General features: G+C 41.9%; 1 protein-coding gene across 1 annotated transcript in view; it reads right to left on the reverse strand.

Moving 5' to 3' along the window:
• LOC144300439 (uncharacterized) overlaps positions 1-6,197 on the reverse strand; it is a 97,470-nt gene that overhangs the window by 90,695 nt on the left and 578 nt on the right. Inside the window, exons 2-3 of the transcript XR_013367064.1 lie at positions 4,988-5,069; positions 3,062-3,252 (exon numbers count right to left, since the gene is read on the reverse strand). The gene's annotated coding sequence lies outside the window, so the exon portion shown is untranslated. The remainder of the gene's footprint in view (positions 1-3,061; positions 3,253-4,987; positions 5,070-6,197) is intronic.

Consider the following 6,197-nt stretch of genomic DNA (forward strand, 5'->3'; position numbering starts at 1 on the left):
TCACAGAAAAGCTGTTTCTGTCACCTTAGCTCCAGGAACACTACTCACTGAACCTCATGTCCAAACACGAGGGCAAAAATGGGACTGATCCAATTCAGTCAAGTGTTCACCCTAGAGCCAATCATCTGTGGCTGGGAATGTCAATTTTTAAATAGGGAGAAAATTCCCTCCTGGAGAAACGGGTTTGGTGTGAGCTAGGCAGGCAGCCTCCTACAGGTTCCCTGTGGCTTTCCACATCATGTTTTAACTCCTCATTTCATGACTTCCAGATTCTCTGAGATATATTTTTCCCCCTTATTTCATGTTAACTGCTACTTACTCTTTTTGTTACTTTAAAAATAATGTGTCCTCTGCTTTCCCCAGCCCCAACTTCACAACTCAAAGAGACACAACACAAAGAGAATATTACTCTTCTAAGAACCCCCCCTCCTGGGACACCTAGGTGGTTCAGTGGTTGAGCATCTGTCTTGGGCTCTGGGTGTGATCCCATGCAGGGATCGAATCCCGCATCAGGCTCCCTGCGAGGAGCCTGCTTCTCCCTCTGTCTCGGTTTCTGCCTCTCTCTCTCTCTCTGTCTCTTGCTAATAAATAAATAAAATCTTTAAAAAAAAAAAAAGAATCCCCCCACTCAGTCTTCTTGTCTCCAGATTAAGGGGCAGGAAGGAAGGCTGAATTGTTGCAATGCAATCAAGTACAGTATATTCTTTTAAAAACAGAAGTGATAATAATTAGTCTCCTTTTTAGGATTAGATTAAGCATCTGTTTGTTTGTTTCTTCCTTTTATTTTAGAGATCATCTAATCCTGTCCATTAAGAACTAAAGATGTTAAGTGCCTTGCCGGCGGTGAACATTTGTGGCTGAACTCTCTGTACCAGGCTTTTCCTGTTGTAACACACTGCCTTCCACCCAAGTGTGTTGGGGACCAAGGCACAGAATGAGACGAGGAACAGCAGGAATCTCACCAGGAATCTCAGCTCAGAGTGGGCAACATTTACTGATGGGCTCCTGCTGGCACATGCATGCCATCATACAGATGTTTGGAGAGGCAGAATTTTGGATGGCCAGAACCTATCTGTAGTCTAAGTCTTTGTGCATTCTAGAGAGGCTTTGCTCCTAAGAAAGACCAGGGATGCTGTTTGGGATGCTGTCCACCTTTAGGGCCCAGTGGACCTTCCTTTGCTGAAAGAGCTGCTACATCATAGAAATGGGATCTTCTAGAGAAATCACATGCAAAAACAACTCTCTCTGGGCCACCATTACCAAATTAAATGTTTGGATAAGAACTAAGTGACTTCCATGACTGCCTGAAGCTCTAAACTCTCACAATTCCATGGTGAATATGTAGAAAGAACAGGAGAAATTCATCATACAAGAAAACACAAAAGGGATAGATAGGAATTCCTCAGACTAAATACAATTATTTAAAGATCTAGGCATTTTTAAAAACAGTCCAAATAATTAGCTGCTTAAGAATTTTGAGGAAATGCTCTTGTAACCACTGTGTAAAGGAAGAAACAATCTCAACAATAAACTGTTTTTAAAATCATGAAATAAAATTCTACATATTTAATCTTTAAGACACAAGCAAGCTATTCTCTTCTGCAGCTTGTGAAGCTCATTAACTTGTGGCAATGATCCTGGTCTGGAGCAGGTAAATACCCACTTGATAAATGAAGACACTGGGGGATCCCTGAATGGCTCCGCGGTCTAGCGCCTACCTTCAGCCCAGGGCGTGATCCTGGGGACCTGGGATCTAGTCCCATGTCAGGCTCCCTGCATGGGGCCTGCTTCTCCCTCTGCCTGCGTCTCTGCCTCTCATAAATAAATAAATAAATAAATAAATAAATAAATATCTTTAAAAAATAAAATAAAATAAATGAAGACACTGGGATTCAAAGAAATGGGTCTCAGGCAAAACAATATGCTCATGAGATCATACCATAAGGTTTCAATAGGTTAACAGAAATGGAATTTTCTGAAATCAAGAGATGCTTTATTTTATCCAATGAACATACCCTCATTTTGATTCTTTTTATTTTATTTTATTTTTTATTTTTTTTTAATTTTTTTATTTATTTATGATAGTCACAGAGAGAGAGAGAGAGAGAGAGAGAGGCAGAGACACAGGCAGAGGGAGAAGCAGGCTCCATGCACCGGGAGCCTGACGTGGGATTCGATCCCGGGTCTCCAGGATCGCGCCCTGGGCCAAAGGCAGGCGCCAAACCGCTGCGCCACCCAGGGATCCCTGATTCTTTTTAAAAAGAATAATGGTGGGTCACCTGCGTGGCTCAGTGATTGAGCAACAGCCTTTGACTCAGGTCATAATCCAGGGTCCTGGGATCGAGTCCTGCTTTGGAAGTCCTCCCTATAGGAAGCCTGTTTCTCCCTCTGCCCATGTCTCTGCCTCTCTCTGTGGCACTCATGAATAAATAAATAAAATAATTAATTAATTAAAAAGGGTAATGGTGAAATATCAACTTAATAAATGCTAAAACAATTTTGCAAATAAAAAATATGAAATTTTTAAATTATGTAGTTCTGTTTATATATTTGACAATATGAATAAATGTATTCCCCCCAAAATGCCAAAATTGATACCAAATACTCAACCAATTTTAAGAACTGAAAATTTTTCTTCATGTTTGCCAATTTAAAAAATCATCTAATTAAAAAAAAAAAAAAAAAAAAGGGATCCCTGGGTGGCGCAGCGGTTTGGCGCCTGCCTTTGGCCCAGGGCGCGATCCTGGAGACCCAGGATCGAATCCCACATCAGGCTCCCGGTGCATGGAGCCTGCTTCTCCCTCTGCCTATGTCTCTGCCTCTCTCTCTCTGTGACTATCATAAATAAATAAAAATTAAAAAAAATAAAAATAAAAAAAAATAAATAAAAAAAAATAAAAAATCATCTAAGAATGTGTGCTTGTGTGTTGTATTTCTCTGTGTGTCTGTCTAATTGCATTAATGGTGTTAAGTATGACTGCCACATAAAGTGATGAAGAAAGATTTATGTAAGAAAACAAATGTCAGTTTTTTTAAAATGGAAAAATACCTATGTACTTACTTTCTCCTAAGGAGTTCTTCAGAAGGAGCCATGATGGGGATCCCTGGGTGGCGCAGCGGTTTGGCGCCTGCCTTTGGCCCAGGGCGTGATCCTGAAGATTCAGGATCGAATCCCACGTCGGGCTCCCGGTGCATGGAGCCTGCTTCTCCCTCTGCCTGTGCCTCTGCCTCTCTCTCTCTCTCTCTCTCTCTCTGTGACTATCATAAATAAATAAAAATTAAAAAAAAAAAAAGAAGGAGCCATGATGCAGTAAAAAGGATGCTATTTCAGGCAGCATTTCCAAAAGCATAGAAAGGTAGATCATTTCATGTGACATATGAATAAACATTTTTATTTGAATAATTATGCATTTATTTCTTTTTTTTTGAGATTTATTTATTTATTTATGATAGACGGGGGGGGGCAGAGGGAGAAGCAGGCTTCATGCCGGGAGCCCGATGCGGGACTCGATCCCGGGACTCCAGGATCGCGCCCTGGGCCAAAGGCAGGCGCCAAACCGCTGAGCCACCCTATGCATGATCCCCCTATGCATTTATTTCTACACACACACACACCCCCGGTCAACACTCTGCCTTTGAATCATTGGTTTCTTTTTTTAAAAGATTTTATTTATTTACTCATGAGAGACACAGAAACATAGGCAGAGGGAGAAGCACGTTCCCTGTGGGGAGCCTGATGCGGAACTCGATCCCAGGACCCTGGGATCACGACCTGAGCTGAAGGTAGATGCTCAACCACTGAGCCTCCCAGATGCCCAGAATCATTGGTTTCATTCACAGAATTTATTTAGTTCCTCTTGTTTGCTGCCAACATCACAGGCTCAGATGGTCATCCCTTGCCCTCTTCTGCCCACTCAATTTTCTGCATTACCTTTTCTTTTTCTTAAAAGATTTTATTATTTTTTAAAGTAATCCCTACACCCAATGTGGAGGTCGAACTTACAACCCCCACATGATCAAGAGTCACATGATCGCCTCTGCATCGTCTTTTCTGACCCCATCTCCCCATTCGCCTGTGCCCTCTGATACTCACAGTAAATCCTCAAAACCCAATCTACAGAAGCATGTTTAGCTGTCCGTCCAACAAAGCCATTCCCTGTTAAGCAAGAGTCATAGGTGACAGTGAATGGCTTGCTTTCTATTTTGGTTATTTTTTGCTATGGAACAAATTACTCCAAACTTAGTGGCTTAAAATGACAACCACTTTGTTTGCTTTCTAGCTTCTGTGGGTTGACAGCTCAACCAGCAGTTCTACTGGCCTCCCTTGGTGTTTTCCAAAGGATGGCTGCACCTGGAGGCATCTGAGCCACCCCCATCATTCCTTACCCCCCCCCCATCTCCTATCCCCACACTTACTACCCCACCCCAGAGGCCAGCAGGCTGAGCATCCTCACTCTCCATGCAGGGTTCATGTGTGGTAGTTTGGGGCTCCCAAAAGAGACAAAATGGTAACCTCAGGCCTTCTTAAGGCTTAAGCCTACAGCTGGCATTCCATCTTTGTGCCATCTTCTATTAATTCTGGCTCTTCTAGAGCCAGCCAATAATCTAAAGGAGGGGAAGTATATTCTACCTCTGAGGTCAGGGAGGTGGTGATAAAGAATTTGCAGACATATTTAACTCACCACAATTTCTCAAACAAGAGAGTTCCTTTTAGTTTCTATGCAGAACAAGTACTTTGAAGATTCAAAACCTATCTACTATCCTTCGGAATAAACTTTTAGTTTCCTTGTATAAATAGTATGATATCCCCAAAGCAGTACAACGCTGAGGTTATAGAGCTGGTTCAGACAGGTGCTAAGTGATTATAAAGTGATATATATATATATATACATATATATATATATATATACATATATATATATCTGTAAGTACTACTAGCCTTTCAAACACCACTCTGAAATCCAAATTATACAGCCATGAACCTCACCTTGTAGATGCTCTCACATTCTCTACTTTCCAAGATACTAAAATTCATTTTCTGATCAGTACGGACATTTCTCTCCATACTTCTGAAAATTAAAAATAAAGACTGTAATTCAGAAGAAGTATCAATGTTGGTTATATATGAATAGATTTTTCCCCCATCCCAAATATATCTAAGCAAATAAAGAATACAGTTTAACCTAGCATGGGAACCTTTTCTGCTTTAATCTCCTCTCCCTCTGAAAAATGTTCCAGACATTTTCAGAATAGGTGCCTCTACTTCTGCTCATTTCACAACCCACCTCTTCTTTCCTCCTTTTTACCTACTCAAAATGTACACATTTATTTAAGGTAATTAAAAAGAATCTACAGGGGGGAAGCAGTTGTGTGAACAATTTAAAAATCACTCACATTTAATTTGGTAAATAGACTGTACTTCCATTTTGAATGCCTGTATGAAGTTTTTTTTTAAGATTTTATTTATTTATTAGAGACACAGAGAGAGAGAGAGAGATTGAGAGAGAGAGAGGCAGAGACACAGGCAGAGGGAGAAGCAGGCTCCACACAGGGAGCCCGATGTGGGTGGGACTCGATCCCGGGTCTCCAGGGTCACGCCTTGGACCAAAGGCAGGCGCCAAACCGCTGCGCCACCCAGGGATCCCCGTGAAGATGTTTTTTGAGTCAAATCTTTGCAGTGTGTGGGGAAAACTGCCAATTCTGCTGAACTGCTCCTGAGTGGGTTGCTCCCTGCAATTCTACTTATGCTACAAGTAGATGCTGAAGAGATTGGGTTCCCTTTGGCCTCTTCTGCGACTGGTCTGTGTCTGGGGTTGATGAATGTTTGGGTTCAAAGGGCTTTTCTCTCTGCAAAGTAAATAGAAGGAACGGAGATGTGAAGAGCGCAAGTAATTAAGTAGGAATATATTATCAATTTACTGGAATTTACAGACTTTTTTTTTTGGGGGGGGGGGTTCATTTTCTATCCACGTCGTCATTCGTGGACTGTATTTGCCTTGGATGGTGCAAAATGTAGCCCTGAAGTCAACAGGCTGGAAACTGCCCTACTGGTTACTGACGGTGATGTGGGAGTTTCGCCGGCCCAGATGTTTATAACAAAACAGGGTAAAGAGTTCTTTACATCCGAGCTTTATAAAGATAACGCGAGGAGTGACTGACGTGGCAAGGATTGCGCCAACACCCAGAAGGAGAACCGC

Source organism: Canis aureus, chromosome 28 (assembly GCF_053574225.1).
Source record: "Canis aureus isolate CA01 chromosome 28, VMU_Caureus_v.1.0, whole genome shotgun sequence".
Classification (NCBI taxonomy): domain Eukaryota; kingdom Metazoa; phylum Chordata; class Mammalia; order Carnivora; family Canidae; genus Canis; species Canis aureus.